Source organism: Sinocyclocheilus grahami, unplaced genomic scaffold (genome assembly GCF_001515645.1).
Source record: "Sinocyclocheilus grahami isolate Dianchi unplaced genomic scaffold, SAMN03320097.WGS_v1.1 scaffold261.1, whole genome shotgun sequence".
In the NCBI taxonomy this organism is placed as follows: Eukaryota; Metazoa; Chordata; class Actinopteri; order Cypriniformes; family Cyprinidae; genus Sinocyclocheilus; species Sinocyclocheilus grahami.
In genome coordinates, this window is record NW_015505440.1 from 1,097,952 (window position 1) to 1,117,707 (window position 19,756).

A 19,756-nucleotide genomic window follows, 5' to 3' on the forward strand; every position below is an offset into this window, starting at 1 on the left:
TTTTATATGTGTTATGTGTAATTGTTTTATAATATTACATTTGTTTGATATATAGTATACATATAGTACTGTATCTCTGGATTAATATTAGATTATGTAAAAGCAAACAGTGCTGGCTTGATATTTCAATGGCAAGACAGCATAGAACAACTTTGGCTCATGAATATTAACCAATATGAACTAACATGACTGGACAGTCTGGAAAAGCACAGTCACCGTGAGCTGATTTAATATTCATTAGCTCAGTTTTATCCAAATAATGACATCATTACCCACCAGTCTTTGTCTTCTGATTCTTAAATTCTTACCATAACTCAACCAATGCGTTTATGTAACTTTTGCAGTCATTTTTTGACTACTGGATTAGGATTTTTAAATGTATTTTTTAGACGTTGGATTAAGTAGAGAAATGTATATTCATTATAGATTTGTATTTTATTTTATTTTATTTTATTTATTTATTATTTTAGAAATCACATTTTAAATTTAAATTTTTTACGATACTATAGGAAGCCTGGTTCTTGACAATTGCTGAAGAATAGAAGTTCAAATGTTTAGATTTTTATGTATCCCAAATACGCATTGCATAATTTTTTTTTTTGCACAGTTTTGATTGGAAATGTCTTAAAATATGTGATATTTATCTTGATTGTCGGTATTTGATCAAATCTCTCATATTTCATAAGCGATCATCTCCAGTGCGCACTAACTTTTAAGTACACTAAAAGTTCTTAAGTACACGCTTTATCATTATCATTATAGATAATCATTTTTAAAATGTACTAATATTTTAATGATGGATTTTGACGTTTTAAGACTTAAAGTCTGCAATGAGCACACACACACACACACACACACACACACACACACACACACACGCATGCTAGCAGTGTTTATAAAATCACATTAGTGAAATTACAGTAAAATTTTATAATAACTTTTATTAATTATAAACCTATTTGGATATCATTATCTCTTGTTTTAGTATTGCTGAGGTACTGTTGTAGTTTTTCTTAATATTTGTAACTATTTTTTGATTTTATTTATTGTTTTAGAGTTTAGTTTTAGTCATTTTGATGTATTTTACTTTGTATTTTTATTAGTACTTGTATTATTTTATTAGTATTTTTTAGTGTAATGTTTATGTAGGTTTTCTTATTTTTATTTCAGTTACATTTTAGTTGTTGTAGTATATCAAGATGAAATGAGAAATGTTGCCTTGTGAACTAGGTGAAATAAACAATTCTTTAAATATATATATATTTTAATTCAGCTAATGTTTTATTTTAAGAAAAAAATCCTGTTATAAACTGCAGTAGTTGTCAAGAAATTACAAGGAATTTTTTATTTCGATGGTTGATTTATACACATTAAAATTACACATATGCTAGACACATTAAAATGATAATAATAGAAAAAATAAAAATATAACAAAAATCACACACACACACACAAACATGTATATAATTTGCATGCATGCAAATAATTTATGAAATTTACATGCATTTTATATATATAGTTTTTATGTGTTGTAATATTTAAGTTATATATTTGGAACACCATGCTATATATAATAGTGTAAGATAAGATAAAGTATTACCAAAATAGTGAAGTTTTATACGATAGTACAAGATGTACAGTATTACCAAGTGTACAGTTATAAAATGCATGTCAATCAAATGGATACATTTTAAAAACAGTTTAAAATTGTTTTTTTGTTTTTTTTGTTTTGTCTGCTCATATCTCCAGCTCAGGCAGGATTCCCTGTGTACAAGTATGTTCCTTATGGTCCGGTGAACGAGGTGATTCCGTATTTGTCCCGTCGGGCACAGGAGAACCGCGGCATTATGAAAGGAGTGCAGATGGAGAGAGAGCTTCTATGGAAAGAGCTGATGCGCCGACTGACCAGTGGAGAGGTCTTCTACACACCTGCTGTATAAAACACACTCGGCTTCTCACCAGAGACTCCTTACGCTTGTTTTTTGCCTGTTCACCCATCCATTCGTAAATCTTTTTTTCCCACTCTCACCCAGGCTGTTCATGATATAACGCACACGGGATCCATTTAAATCAAATACCACAGTTGGGTGAAGCTCACAAAATGCAAATCATACTTAACCTGAAAATCACAAATCTAAAATGTCTATTTGGATAAAAAAAAAATGAAGTCTGGTTTTAGAGTTTCTGCATTGCAGCATTATTTTCATGACAATTAAACACATTTTGCCTCACAATTATAATGTTTAATTTTTTTGTCAACCATGAAAACAATGCACCTGCAGCTGGTCAAACATATTCACCAAGTATTAATGGGTGAATCTCATCAAATCATATTTTACCTAAGAATCAAGAATATAAAATAGGACATATTGCAAATTTTGCATAAATAAGACAAAGCTGGTCAAATATATTTATTAAATATTAATGGGTGAATCTCACAATGTCACACACTGTAAAAAAAAAAAAGTCTAAATATGTCATATTTCACTATATTATAAATGCTATTTTAAAATGCACAATTTTTATTTTCTATTACGACACATTTTTGGATGTTGTTTTGCATTTTGACAAGCATGCTTTTACAACTATTATTATTTTATAGTAGATATAGGTATTGCAATTTAAAGTATTTTTATAACAATAATGAAAATCTTATGGGGAGCATGAAAAATAAATAAATTATATTAAAGTTTGCATTATAGTAATGGAAATTTGGGGGAAATGTGCTTAACTGTCAGGACACAATGCACAATGCAAAGTTCCTAACAAAAAATCACTTTGTGACACCATGATACTATCAGAGGATCATATTTAACTGGCAAAATAACCTTTTAGAATCGTGTGGCTGGTGTCTAATACCAAGTAACAACAGTTTTTATTCCAATAGCAATAACTGTAGTAACAATGGTATTTTAGAGCAGACTGCTGTTACCTTGGTGCATTTTTGTCAAGGGTCAAGAAAGAGAGGTTATATTCTTCCCTTTCCATATAATCTTTCTCTAATTCACTTTCCTCCACATTTCCACTGCTCCCTTCTCTTTATTCCACTGATGGTCTGGCTTTGCACTCTTTCTCTTCTCTCATCCATCTCTCCGGCACCTTTATGACTCTGAAAGGGCTCCCTAAAATGTCAGACGCCTGAGTGTGCACTGCTGTTTTATACCCCACCTTTATTCCTCGATTGGAACACCAATAATAAAAATATAAACATGATTTAAACAGTAATAAACAAACTCATCAGTATCACTTTCTAATAATGATGGCTTGAATTCAAGGATAACAACACCTGGAGTTGGAGAACAATATTTTATGTATGCGACATTTCATGCTCGGTGTGAGGAATTGTGGGTAAATCGGAGTGCAGGCAACAACTCGTCATCAAGATTTCCATAAACCTGTAAACAGATTATATTTCAGATGTGATATTTTGTTTGTTTGTGCTCAAGCCAAATCTTGTAATTTGCACTATGGATTTCATTGAGAGTAATATAAAAAAACCACATTGTTTTTATGGAAAGAACTGAACTTTATTTTCACTTTATTTTATCCTCGCTGTTCTTGATATCTCTCTTGTGCGCAGATGTGCTCAATGAACTTTAGAAGTTCTGATGAGATGATTTTAAATTGGGTTTTCAGCATAATGATTCTGGTGTTTAGCATATACAGAGCGAGAATTAAATTACTCTTTTATTATCTGTGTGATGAAGCCTTTTATGCTTAACCAACGGTTTCTCTCGCTCTGTTAATATGTTCTTTCCCTCTGTGGAGTATTTGGGGAAGATGAATAAAAAGCTTTAATTAATTGAGCCGAAGTTAATGATTTCTAGACAATTGCTCTTAAGTAAATGGCATTATTTCCTCATCCATTTATATCCCGTTTTAAATCCATGATGAATTAACAACCCTTTGGGCCTTTTGCCTTGAGAAATAATAGGACAGACCATAATGCACCCCACATCCCAGTGTTCTGTTGAGGCTATGGCTGAATCCTAATTTACATATTATCCATACTATTTAGTATGCAAAATTAGTATTGGTGGAACTGATGGGAAAAATTTGAACAATTAAAGTTAGTGTGTGCTTTCAGCAAACATAATATAGTAATTTCTGTCGACTCAAAACTAATACTGTTTGTTTTACTTGTGGATCCAATTAAATATGATTGTATTTTAAGTTGAGGAAGTTTTAAGTTTAAGATGATCATAAACTAATAGTGACTTTCTTAGTTCGGCAGATTCTTTCCACCAAATTTGTCTAACTTGTGTATTGGGTAGTTGAGCAAACCTAAAGGGACTATGTAAGAATTTTTGGTCACGCTTTAGTGCGGGGACCAATTCTTACTATTAACAAACTATTAACTGACTTTTGCCTCAATAAACTCCTAATTTGCTGCTAATGAATGTAGTAATGTAGTTGTTAAGTTATGGGGTTTAAGGATTAAGGGATCTAAAATATGGTCATGCAGATTAAGGCATTAATATGTGCTTCATAAATACTAATAAGCAGCCAATATGTTAGTAATATGCAGGCTAATAAGCAACTAGTTAATTGGTTAAATGAGAGTTGGTCCTTAAAATGAAGCATTACTGAATTTTCATGTTTGAAGGACTTGGGACATTTTTGCCTGGAAAATCAAAGTATGTGGCGTATATGCATGCTCCTGAGAGCCTCTCACATGAAATGAATGCTTACAATGTTCAGGATAATGCCGAAGGAACATTCTGTCAATGTTTTTTTTTTCTCACCAAGCAGCGTGGACATTTTACTTCTAAGCCAAGAATGAAAAACGACTGTGGCATGAGTAGCCCCTTTAAAAGGTTAAATAAAAATATGGCTATACCTCAAAGGTTGTATAAACTGGTTGGAAAGGAAGAAATTTCACCAATAAGAACACTAATCATCCTAATGGTAACTTAGAACATAATTTGTACAACAAAATATAATCAAAAGCAACACAGAGCTAAAATATGTATTCATTCTTAATAACAAATATTTCCATCATCACAAGTCCCCACGTTTTGACCAAAACACACAAAAAATGCATCATGACCTTGTAAAGTCAAATTAAAACTTTTCACAATACAAATTGTTTTAAAGCAGCTGGACTGAAAATCATGATGTTAATGTTTTTTAATATCTTAAAGGGGTCATATGGTGCGATTTAAATTTTTTTGTTTTCTCTTTGGAGTGTTACAAGCTCTTGGTGCATAAAGAAGATCTGTAAAGTTGCAAAGACTAAAGTCTCAAATCCAAAGAGATATGCTTTATAAAAGAGGAAATACATCAACTTTGCGCTGTGGATCGCCGGATCGGCTTTCACTGTGGGCAAAGAGGAGTCCAGCCCGGGGTCGTCACATGTGGTTGCCACAAGCACGCCGACCGCTCCTTCGTCGAATCTGCCGGCCGCGCGGTTCACAAGCCCGCCAGCCTCCGTTCACTCAAGCCTGCCATGTGTTTCTTTGTGAAAGCGAAACTACTTTGTTTGGCCTTCCAAAAGAGGACACGACTAGAAATCAGTGGTTAAGTTGCATTTACAACACAGTTCCAGAACAGTTCAACCCAAATATTCAGATGTGAGCAGTGCATTTTATGGAGGACTATTTCCTGATCCTGGAAGAGTTGACTACAATCCCGGCTGTTCTGACTCACAGACTGTAAGTACGTTTTCATTTAAAAGATTTGCCACTGATGATTCAAACGCGAGTTTTGGGCAGTGTAGAGTAGCGCTTGTTGTTTGTCATTTCTCTGATCACAAATGCAGACATGGTTTTATGTTTACGTGGCGCGATGCAACGTAATGTGTAAAAAGACAGTGTAAGTCATTATAATCTGTAATTATGTTTTTTGTCTCGTCGCTCCGGACGGGACACGGCATCAACAGTATGGTAAGGGGCGTAACATTTCCGTCACACGCTTGAGGTATTCGGCCAATCAGAATGCACTGGATAGCTGGCCAATCACAGCACACCTTGCTTTTCAGACAGATGAGCTTTGTAAAAATCAACGAGTCTCAGAAAGGCGGGGCATAGAGGAGAAACAGTGATGTACAGTATGTGGGAAATAATGTTTTTTTTAACCTTAAACGGCATAAACACATTTCATTACACCAAATACACAAAATAATGTTCTTTTTAGCAACATCATATGACCCATTTAATGCCTTATAGTCACAATTAGCAGATTAGAGCAAGCAGAGATTTGCTATTTAGTAGGCTACATATTGTATAACTCTATCCAGTAAGATTGAATTTACTTACAGTAGTTGTATAATTCGTTAGTATTAATTTGACGTATTCATTCGTTATGTGGTGATATTGAGAATTACAAAAGCTGTGGGGTCTAAAAGTTGACCATTTTATTTTCTGTGTAATGCCAACCTTCTCTAGGGATGGGATATGTATAATATATGTATAATGGGATCTTCATTGTTTTTGTGCTCATTATATGCTTAAAAAGATATTGCCCTCTTAATTAGCTTCTGTGTAGTTACTGTTTATTTAGTAGCAGTGCTTGGCTGACTACTCTCCAAAAAGCTAGCTCGACAGTTTAACTACATTGGAATTAGGAGTAGTTTATCGCTTGCTGCTTCCCACTAGTATTAAATGTATTCACCTGAAAAAAGGTAAATAGAAGAAATGAGTTTCAAATATAAAGAATTTAGCTAGATGCTATCACTTGTATATACCTACAGTATGTGACAAAGGGATATTGTAACATCAATAGGCTATATCATTTTATCATATGTAGCATATCCCAATAATTTAGTTTAATTTAACTGCATTTTCATTGTGTGGACATTTCTGTTCTAAGGGGAAGAAGTCATACTCCTAAATTAGAGTGACATTAGTGTGGGTAGATGATAACCGACTTTTCAGTTCAAATCAGTTGATGTTAATATGAATGCATAATTTCTGTGAACAGGCTTATAGTGTGCAATTGTGTGAGAGACAATCTTTACCATAGCATTCTGGGATATGGAATACTTAATGGAGTTGTTTGTCGTCGGCATCCTGTTTTAGATTCCTAATTGTATTAAATGTAGTGTATTTCAAATTAGTCTTGACATATAAGTGTACTTAAAGTCCACTTTCATTACAACGATTCAAAACACACTTAAGTGACCTTTTAAAATGTGCACTTTATAATATTCTTAAAATAAAGGTTTTACTTTAAAGTCTTTTGTGCTTTTGACAAATACTAAGCACATATAAAATACTTCATTATAATTTTAACTGCAGTGTGTTATTTATTTGCAATTACATTTAAATTGTACTAAATTGCAACATCATCATTACAAATGTGTAATTATTGATGTATTTAAATACATGGAATACAAGTTTAAATAGAAATTACAATAAAGTATATTTTAGTTTAGCCTTAATGCTTTTCAGTACATTCGGCTGCACTCTGTTTTATAATTGCATATAAAGATGTACTTAAGTCCTACTTAAATGGGTTAAAAAGCACTCTGAATTTCTACTGATTGCATTTAATGTACATATAAACTGTAATATATTTTCACTTAATTGTAAACAACATGTAATGTTTCTGAAAACATTACATTCAATTCGTACTTCAGTATATTATGTTAAAGTATATTATTTCCGTAATAAGTATCTTTCTGCAAGTATGTTTAAGTATACTTCGTTTTCACAAGGGTTAATACGGGTCAGGCAGCAACTACGACCAGTTTTGCAATGCAAAAAAAAACTGCTGACAACACAAAGATGTGGTGTCAGCATAGATAAGATGAGACTGTTTTGGGATTTAGGGATGCTATGTTATCATATTTTGATAAACCTTTTTGACATTATGTAATATCGTTGAAGCAGTATAACATTCTAGAATCATAACATGTTCGCATCTTCCTTTTAACTCTCTAAAAAGGCTTGAATCACAGCCTTAAGTAATATTTTTGATTCATTTGTCAAGCGGAATCATGAGGTTAATTCCCTCGTTGACAGTGGTTGTGTGCGTCAAATCACGGGTCAAAAGGCCACTGATGTTACCTCACGCTCTAAAAAATAAGGTTTATTTTAAGCTTGCCATACCTAGCCCACAGTGTCAGTGCGTATTGTTATGTAACATTATATATAATCAGTTGCGTGCAATCAAAACCTTTTATTACAATGAATTATTCATGGCATACAAATGGAAAATACACTTTAGGCCTTTAAGCACAGTCCAGTAGACTGTAATTTATGAACTCAAAAACAATAGAAATAAAACACCAGCTCCTGAATTCATGTTTTTTCACAGAAAAAAAAGTGAAGCAATAAATATGGGACTCACTTTATATGTAGATTGCAGTGTACAGATGCACACAGTATAAAGAAGGAAAGTGAGATAAAATTGTTTGTTTTTTTGTGTGCACACCCTATCTGAGGCAATATTTCTTCACTTGTAATCTGTTTATTCATATTTCAAGGGTTGGGGGGCGTGTGTTCTTGGTCTTGTTCAAAGACTCCATGTTGTTTGAATCAATCCTTTGTGCAGATGTCCCATGCTGCTTTTACACATATGACAATATTGTTTGTTGACGATGTGAAATATAATTCAAGAATGTCTCAGCATATAGAAACGAGATCACACTCAGACTGCGTGTTGTTGAGGAGTTAAACTTCAGTTAAACTACTGATTTGAATAACAAACTAGCATTAAAAGTGTTGCATTTGATAGCATTTAACTTGCCTTATGTATAATTTTGCACTAAATACAATTAATGCAACTTCGGAAAAAAACGTTTTTTGAACAAGAATGTTTTTTGAACCAACATTTTTAAACGGTTTAATTTTATATTTATTAATTTGTCACAAGTATGCAGATGCAGCACACCCTATCTGAGGCAATATTTCTTCACTTGTAATCTGTTTATTCATATTTCAAGGGTTGGGGGGCGTGTGTTCTTGGTCTTGTTCAAAGACTCCATGTTGTTTGAATCAATCCTTTGTGCAGATGTCCCATGCTGCTTTTACACATATGACAATATTGTTTGTTGACGATGTGAAATATAATTCAAGAATGTCTCAGCATATAGAAACGAGATCACACTCAGACTGCGTGTTGTTGAGGAGTTAAACTTCAGTTAAACTACTGATTTGAATAACAAACTAGCATTAAAAGTGTTGCATTTGATAGCATTTAACTTACCTTATGTATAATTTTGCACTAAATACAATTAATGCAACTTCGGAAAAAAACGTTTTTTGAACAAGAATGTTTTTTGAACAAGAATGTTTTTTGAACCAAAATTTTTAAACGGTTTAATTTTATATTTATTAATTTGTCACAAGTATGCAGATGCAAACACTTGGTAAATGCATTGCAACACATGGTCCTGTTGCACACACAACAAACAACTACATACATACTACATATAGCCTGCGCACAAGGGGGCGCTAGTGATACATCAGTGTCATTAAACCATGTGTTATTGTTCAGGAAGATACTATAATATCGCTATCTACAGGTACCAACCAAGTGACATAAAGGTGTGGTCACATTTAATATTGTTTGGTGAATTTTCACAGTAAAATCCTGTAATTTCAATAGGAATCCACACGATTGGGAATTTTGCGTGAGACCGAAAGATTTCCACATGCAGATTTCGCAATGGGTTCAACTTAAAAGCTCATGTGGTAACTTATTTGGATTGAAAGTGACTGTGCTACTTACAGTACATCACGACAGTATTGACTATTGACATTGACCCATTTTTTGCTTGCAAAATTTTGACGAAATCTCACAAATGTAAAAATTTGAAATTATGTTTTGTTGCGCTACTGTTGCAACACTTTCGGAGACATTCATAAGTAAGCAATTTATACATTGATTCCCATGATAAGTGTACTGTAAGTTGCTATCAAAACTTTAGCTGCATCTGAAATTGCATACTGTCTAGTAGGTACTACATTTGGTTTGAATCTTGACTGTTAAAAGTCAGTCAGTCGAATGCACACTCCAAAAACTCATTCATAACATTCTGTGTAGTGTAGTATAAATGTGATTCGGACATACTACATTTGTCATATTGTCATTTGTCATGTGTCGGAGACATTCATAAGTAAGCAATTTATACATTGATTCCCATGATAAGTGTACTGTAAGTTGCTATCAAAACTTTAGCTGCATCTGAAATTGCATACTGTCTAGTAGGTACTACATTTGGTTTGAATCTTGACTGTTAAAAGTCAGTCAGTCGAATGCACACTCCAAAAACTCATTCATAACATTCTGTGTAGTGTAGGATAAATGTGATTCGGACATACTACATTTGTCATATTGTCATTTGTCATGTGACATCTGTAACGGCCAAAACTATGTTTTTGCATGCATCACATTATAGTGCGGTGTGCCCTTTAAGAGACTGATCACTTAACTTATAGCGTGCGCTATGTGGTTATGACGTAGAAGGACTACGTGACTGTGTAATGAGAACCACTATGGATGATAAGTTCGCTCTGCCTTCTTGTTATTATTTTGTCTTGACTTTTATTTGTAACGCCCAGAAAGAGTTAATCTCTCATGTATGAGAGGAGCGCCTTGCCGTGTACCAGCCATTAAATGTGTGGGACACCAACTCTTCGTTTTCCATCTCTTTCATTTCAAGGATTTAACTAGTTGTCCGAGTCAAAGCGTTACACCTTCCAGTGTCAGTTGCATCGCTTCCTCTCCAATAGCCTCATGGGATAGTACAGTATCCATCAGATACGTGCTTCAGAATCCAGAATACTGTAGTAGGTTATCCAGGGACGAAGTATGCGATATTCGATACACCCTATGAATTCAGACATACTATTCTTTTGCCATATTGTTTTTCACATACTATATAGTATGGAAATAGGCATATATAAACTCAGCTAATTGCATACTCTCTTCAGTAGGTGCTTATTTTCAATCGATAATTAATTTGCGACTGCTAAAAAGTATGTTCTATATAGCATGAATGTAATCTGAATGTAATACACTCACCATGTTGTCTTTATCATGTGACCTGTCAGTTGTATCACACTGTAAAAAATGACAGTGAATTTAACGGTAAAAGACTGTAAAAATGCTACAGTAAAATCCTGTTAAATGGTTAACGGTAAATTCCCCTACTATATACAGTGAAGAACTGTATTGGACATTAATTTTACGGTAGTATACCGTTTTTGGAAGTGAAAAAGACTGTATAATTTACAGTGAATAACCGTAAATTGACATTCCCAGAATTCCCTGCGTTACATTTGAAATTTGATGTTTTTTTTGTTGAAATAACTATGTTTCTTCTTAGTTTTTTCTTATCAGTTTTGTATATTAGGGTTGTGTGTTACATCTAATGTTGTTATGAATTTTTATTGCATTATTTCAGTTTCATGTGTGTTACCATGATGGTGTTTAGTGTTTGTGTGAATGACTATATATGTCTATTTATGTTATTATTTAAAAGCTACTTGTGATGGGCTTTGGTTCATCATGTGACTTTCTCATCACCACCTGCATTTGGTGGTTATCAGTGTATTACAAAAGTACAAAACAGATTTCAGTACTTCAATAAGTAGGTATATTAACATTATATCAGTTAATGAAATGATGGTATTTAACTGTAAATTTAAGTTAAAACCGTAAAACCTAAAACGTTGCTACCGTATTTTTTACGGTAATATTCCAGCAACCACAGCTGCTGGTTTTTTACTGTACATTTTATGGAATTTTTTTTACAGTGCGCTTCACTGCCATTAAAAAAATCCTCTCCCGTAGCCTCCAAGGATCGTAAAGTGTCCATCATGTGCACACTTCAGAATCTTGCTGGAAGTAGTCATCTGGGTATTTTTGTCTAATCTTTTATGAGTACAGTAAGTTTGGACATACTTCTTTTGTCACATATTGTTTTTCACATATTATATAGTAGGGAAGTATGCTATTTCAGTTGTAGCCTATCGGACATGCTACTCTTTTGCCATACTGTTTTTTCACATACTATATAGTATGAAGGTAGACATATTCGAACACGTGATTGTGTTGCCAAGCAACATTGGTTTAACCAAACTGTTAGTTTGGGGACGGGACGGTCTGTTGAAATGACCAATGGCAGATGGGAGAAGTGTTTGAAAAGTCCTTATTCAGTAATTTTATTAGGTTCTTAACTTACTTTTTGAAGTACGTTTTGAAACACTGGCTGGCAGATGTAAAGGTAGTGGCTGACTTTGGCGACAATTATCATGGGCCACAGGCGTAACATTGACAGAAGAGTATGAAACTGCATTTGAGCTTTTAACTATGGAATTAATTACATTTTTGTGCTTTGACAGGGGCCTTGCAGTTTTCTCTTACATTTGATTTCACCAGCAGGTACATGGAGGAATTACTGGAATACTGAAACAAATGTGTGTGTTTTTATGAAGGACAGTATGTCTTTCCTTTCTCTGCCTGTTTTTCTCTCTCTCACACACAGTCTCTCTTTCTTTCTGCATTTATAATGGATTGCAAACAGGTACATTCGTCTCCATAATTTGATAGGTGCCCTCTTTCACATTGAACGTGATGGATCCAGCTCCCTGATGAAGAAGGATAAGAAGAAAGCGTGAGGAAGAGCACATGCGCATGTGAGTGAGTCTGTATAATGTGGGTGTTTTTCGTGGAAGCCCTGGAACATAAAAGGCAGTGTGGATTGTCTCTTGCTGATCAGCAGTCAGAGTTAATTGGAGAGGATAGACGCTCAGAATCTGTCGAGGGCAAAAATAAATGAATGGTCTGACCGCTGACTCCATTATTAAGTACAGTAATGGTGTCGCTTCATGATGTCTGAGGTGCAGACCACTTGTTTGAATACAGAATCAATGTGTCATTAAACACCATCTGAAATTTGTGAGCAAATTGGATCTGCGCCAATCAGATGTCTATAAATGAATCAATATATTACTAGTAAATAATATTATGAATAAAGTCAGGACTAAAAAGCACAAGATACAACCTTTGCTGCTACTACATCTCAACCAGCCCAACACAATAACTTTGGCTCATCCAAAGCTAAAGTGAGTGGTGTGAGTTTGGCGTGGGACTACCCGTTGATCCAACCAATGGCAGACGGAGTGACTGTTCAGGTAACCTCTTTGAAAACAACCATTCTTTTTGCAATTCCATTCCATTCACACTTAGATGGTCTGAATTACAAGTTTGGAAATCACAATTATGATGTAGTGATGCATTTATTTATATTGTATTGTAGTATTTGCTAATGTTGTGAATTAGCTTTTATTTTTAGTTTTCATTTTAATGCTAGTTTGTTTTAATATATATTTTTTAATAATTTACAGAAATACATAAAAGAAAAACAATAAAAAACATTTTATTCGTTTTTATTTTTTTTACAGTTTTAGTGATTTTACTTCAATGTCATTACTCACCCTCATGTCGTTCTAAACCCGTAAGACCTCCGTTCATCTTCGGAACACAAATTAAGATATTTTTGATGAATTCTGAGAGCTCTCTGACCCTCCCATAGACAGCAATGTAATTAACAAGATCAAGGTCCAGAAACGTAGCAAGGAAATCGGTAAAAAAAAATCCATGTTACATCAGGGGTTCGTAATTTTAAGAAGCTACAAGAATACTTTTTGTATGCAAAGAAAGCAAAAATAATAACTTTATTCAACAATTCATCTCCTCTGTGTCACCCTGGTGCCATTTTGGAGGGTATCCACTGAATGTAAACAGCGTATGCTATTCTGTGTCAGCTGTGTCACTGCGTTTTCTACGTTGCTTACGCTTTGATTTGAACGAAAACAATGTATCCGAGTGACGCAGCTGACACAGAATAGCATACGCTGTTTACATTCAGTGGATACTCTCCAAAATGGCACCAGGGTGACACGGAGGAGACGAATTGTTGAATAAAGTTGTTATTTTTGCTTTCTTTGCATACAAAAAGTATTCTCGTAGCTTCGTAAAATTACAGTTGAACCCCTGATGTCACATGGATTATTTTACTGATCTCCTTGCTACGTTTCTGGACCTTGATCGTGGTTATTACATTGCTGTCTATGGGAGGGTCAGAGAGCACTCAGAATATATCAAAAATATCTTAATTTGTGTTCCGAAGATAAACAGAGGTCTTACGGGTTTAGAACGACATGAGGGTGAGTAATTAATGACAGAATTTCTGGGTGAACTAACCCTTTAAGGTTTTCATCTAATATTTATATTGTATTTTAGTTTAGCCTTATTTCAATTACCAAAAATGATTCTGGTAACAATTTACAATAAGGGTCATTAGTTTGCATTGGTTAGAACTACTTCAGTTAACATGAACTAAGAATGAACAATAATTCTACAGCATTTTTTAATCTTAGTTGATGCTAATCTCAGCATTTACTAATGCATTATTAAAATCAAAAAGTGTGCTTGTTAACATTAGTTAATGCACTGTGAATTAACATGAACTAACAATGAACGACGAATGATGTAACTTGAAAAAAATAATAAAATACTGTAATGTATTGTTCATTGTTTGTTAATGTTAGTCAATACATTAACTAACATTAACTAATGGAACCTTATAGTAAAGTGTTACCATGATTCTTAATAGTATTCGTTTTAGCTAACAATAACATAACTACTATAATGTGATCCGTTACACTGGATAATTCGCCCTGTTCTTTATTCCTGACACAGACATTAAGCTTTTTTAGTCTTAATGCAACATAATGAAGAGCAAAGCATGCACATTTGGTGTGTAATTGGTTTTTATTTTATGGTGTGATATGTAGTTTCGTTGCACACCTCTTTGTCAACATAAATGAGTAGTATTTTATCAGTCACTGATTTTCATTAACAGCACACAAAATGTGTACACACTAAATTGCACAGTAAGTTTATTCAACATACTCCCAACTCATTGGGGTGGTTTATAGAATATTGTAGTGTTTATTTTAAATTATTTATCAGATCATTATTACTAGTACATCTGATACATATTTATCTGATACATTAATATATAACCTCTGCCCTCCAGCAACCAATTAGCAATCGTCAACGATCCAATGGACAAAATCAATTCTTGTCCAACATTTTTTTTTTTCATTCAAGAAGCCATTTCACTCAGATATACGTCCCAATAAGGAAGAAAAGATGATTGCAACTTCCATTCATGCCTTTAAAGAAAGCAACGAGTTTCCCACTGGTAATTATGACTTTATAGGGGCGTTTTTGTGCACTCAACCTATAAATGATCATTCTGACTTCACTTGAATGCCATATGAATCCCCATGAGCAAAGATGAAAAACCGCATCCAGGACTAGACGTTTCTGTTTTATAACTGAGCTGTATATTGCCTAAAAGTGTATATAGTGGTGCGAGAGGTAATAAGTCAGTATTACTTTAAATCTCTGTCCTGTTTTACCTTGAATGAGGTCATGGAAATTGCACTGAATTTCCTATGATATCTTTGTCTTTTCCCCTCTTGTTTTGTTTCTGTTTTTCTTTTCTTCCATTCAGGGTTGTGATGAGTCTGTGCAGATGTAAAGAGACGGTGTATCAGTGGCATACTTTCTCATTTTCACCTGCGGCTTAACGGAAATCCATCATAAAAAGGTTCTACTCTTTTTTATAACATCTTCATTGATTCGTCTCCCTCTCTCTTCACCCATCTCTCTCTCTCTCTCTGAGTACTTTGTGTGTCTTCCAAAAGCAGTGAACATCTGCTTTCTCTGTCAGTACACACACCACCCACTCACTCTAACGTCCACAGAATAAAGAGGTGGCAGCAGCAGTGCGCTCTACCTCCGGCTGCCTTTAGGTGGCACTCCTGCATTTCACGCGCCTCAGACCGGCAATACAATCTGAATCATGATGCCTGCAAAAACAAACAGCACATTTGATACGTCGAACATGAATCAAAGAAACACCTGGAGCTGCGACACATGTCAGCTGGATCGCTCTTTGTATTAACCCACACGCTTTACTGACAGCCTTGATCCCCAACAAATCCAAAATCTGTTAGATGTTTATATAGTACATAGGCTTAAGTCAGTTTTCCCCTCATTACAAAGTTTTATTCATAAATAAATTAATAGTGCTATTGAACATTACTATATTATTTGACGGGGCACGTCTCCACGTGGGAACCGTCATGTTGAGATCACATGACAAGACAAATGCTACTCAGTTTATCTCAGTAATCCTCCTATTATTGGATAGGTTCACTCGTGGACATAATTAAGAAATAGCACATTTACAATGGCATCAGTAACTCAATGAAAAAAAAACAAAAAAATGCACATTTTAACATTTGTGAATTTCTACATAATAATAATAATAATAATAATCATAAATAATCATTTTATGCAGACCAGTCTGTGAACTGATTCATTTCTGAAGATCGTGTGACACTGAAGACTGGAGTAATGATGCTGAAAATTCAGCTTTGCGTCACAGGAATAAATTACATTTTACAATATATTAAAATAGAAAACCGTTCTTTTAAATTGTAATATAATATATATATATATATATATATATACACACACACACACACACACACACACACATTTAAAATATTACTGTATTTGCTGCATTCTGATCAAATGATTGTAGCCTTGGTTAAGTTCTTAAAGTTAATAAGAAATCTCACTTCCTCAAACATTTGAACCCCCCACTTTTCTTTGCAGAATTGTTTTAATTCAGCCATATTGTAGGGTTTTCAAGCATGAATGGACTGTTTAAGGTCATGCCAACAGCATCTCATTCGGATTTAAGTCCGGACTTTGATTTGGCCACTCCAAAACCTTAATTTAGTTTTTCTTGAGCCATTCAGATGTGGACTTGCTGGTGTGTTTGGGATCATTGTCCTGCTGCATAACTCAAAAGTGCATGAGGTCACAAACTGATGGCTGGACATTCTCCTTCAGGATTTTCTGATAGAGTGCAGAATTCAAGGTTCCATAAATTATGGCAAGTCGTCCAGGTCCTGAAGCTGCAAAGCACCCCCAGACCATCACACTACCACCATTTATGAAATGCTGTGTTGGTTTTACGCCAGATGTAACGGTGTGTGTCCCTTCCAAAAAGTTAAACTTTTGTCGCATTAGTCCACTGAATATTTGCCCAAAAGTCTTGGGGATAATCAATATATTTTCGCAAATGTGAGACGATCCTTTGTGTTCTTTTTGGTCAGCAGTGGCTTTTGCCTTGGAACTCTCCCATGGATGCCGTTTTTGCCCAGTCTCTTTCTTATTGTTGAATCATGAACACTGACCATAATTGAGGCAAGTGAGGACTGCAGTTCTTTGGTTGTTATTCTGGATTCTTTTATGACCTCTTGGATGAGTCGTCGTTGCGCTCTTGGAGTAATTTTGGTTGGCCGGCCGCTCCTGGGAAGGTTCACCACTGTTCCAAGTTTTCTCCATTTTCGGATAATGGCTCTGACCGTGGTTCCCTGGAGTCCCAAAGCCTTAGAAATGGCTTTATAACACTTTCCAGACAGATGCATGTCAACTATTTTGTTTCTCATCTGTTCTTGACTGTCTTTAGATCACGGCATCTGTTCTTGACTGTCTTTAGATCACAGCATGATGTGTTGCTCTTTAAGCATGCTTCACTTTTTTTTTCAGACAGGTTCTATTTAAGTGATTTCTTGATTCAACAGGTCTGGCAGTAAACAGGCATGGGTGTGGCTTGTGAAATTTAACTCAGCTTTCTAAAATAATGTGGTTAATCACAGTTCTTTCATGATTTAACAGGAGTGGGCAATTCATTTTTCACCTAGGGCCAGGTAGGTTTGGACAGCTTTTTTCCCACTTTGAGAATGAAATGAAATGAAACAGAATTAAATCAACATTTAAAAAATGCATTTTGTATTTTCTTGCATTATCTTTGTGTAATATTAAAATTTGTTTGATGATCTGAATCTTTTAAGTGCGACAAATATGCAAAACAAAACTAAACAAAAAAAACAGGAAGGGGGCCAAAACCATTTCATGGCACTGTGTGTATATATATATATATATATATATATAAACATAAGTATATAACAAGATGCAACAAATTGATTCATCAAGTACGTATAGCACAAGCTACTTGTTAAGAACTTCTGTTTTAAAGCACATCGTGGTTTCGAGAACCACATCTTGTGGACTGTGTGTAATTGATGTTCTAGAATGAAACGGGAAAGTCTTTTAAAGTCATGTTAACCACAAACTTTATTTTACTCACAAATTCAAAACCACTGCTCTAAAAACCCATTAGAAGTTCCTGAGGGAACGCTAGGTGAACTAGCCTTCTGTGTCGGCCTACCAGTGTTGGGGAGTAACTAGTTACATGTAACGGTGTTACGTAATTTAATTACAAAATAAATGTAACTGTAATCAGTTACAGTTACTAAGAAAAAATGTGTAATTAAATTACAGTTACTTATGAAAATGTTAAAGATTACAAAGGGGATTACATTTTAATATTTACACACATCCACATACAGATTTTTTCCCCAAATTGCACTGACTACTCAGAGACATACGGCTCTATAATTTCCGCTATGCAGAAAACACAGACTGGTTTGTAGAATCCAGTCATAAAAACGGAATTCCTAGCCTAACGCGGACGGAATATGCCACATAAAACCCATTAGAAGTTCCTGAGGGAACGCTAGGTGAACTAGCCTTCTGTGTCGGCCTACCAGTGTTGGGGAGTAACTAGTTACATGTAACGGTGTTACGTAATTTAATTACAAAATAAATGTAACTGTAATCAGTTACAGTTACTAAGAAAAAATGTGTAATTAAATTACAGTTACTTATGAAAATGTTAAAGATTACAAAGGGGATTACATTTGAATATTTACACACATCCACATACAGATTTTTTCCCCAAATTGCACTGACTACTCGGAGACATACGGCTCTATAATTTCCGCTATGCAGAAAACACAGACTGGTTTGTAGAATCCAGTCATAAAAACGGAATTCCTAGCCTAACGCGGACGGAATATGCCACATTTTGGACGAATAAATCAAAAGTAGGTCAGTTCACTTAAATCAAAATGCGATATGGACTAGTGTCTGTGAATATGTGTGAAGCCGCAAAAAGACAATATATGAACCCTGCACGTTCTGCATGTCTAGGGAAATCAGGCGTGGACTGGCCATCGGGAGAACCGGGACAATTCCCGGTGGCCTGGCAGCCGATTTGGCCCGCTATTTTAATATTATTATCGTATAATTGCCTGCCGAATGTATTAATGCGATTATTTCGGAATTCGCCATTCGATAATTAAATCTCTAATAAATCATGAATCGGTTAGTCGTGACTGGCAATGCTTCGGCTCATGCACTCTCCGCGCCTTCGCCAAACGGTTTGGATCAGAATAATCAATGCGAGAGAGAGAATGGAGAAGACTGTGGAAGCGCACAGATGGAGGAGCATAGAAGCAAAACTAGGCCTACTGTTTAGGCTTTCAAGTGCAGGTCTGTTTCATCTGTAAATAGCCTATGCTATTGTAATTTTGTCTTTGTTTACTTAGTTAAGCAGCAGCAGCCCATTGCTCCTCAGTCATCACTCAAAATACTGTATAAAGGACATCATTATTATCTATTGTAATGTTACAGTAGTGATTTAGCAGACAGATAATCATATTTTATAATAGGTCGGCCTACCAGTGTTGGGGAGTAACTAGTTACATGTAACGGTGTTACGTAATTTAATTACAAAATAAATGTAACTGTAATCAGTTACAGTTACTAAGAAAAAATGTGTAATTAAATTACAGTTACTTATGAAAAT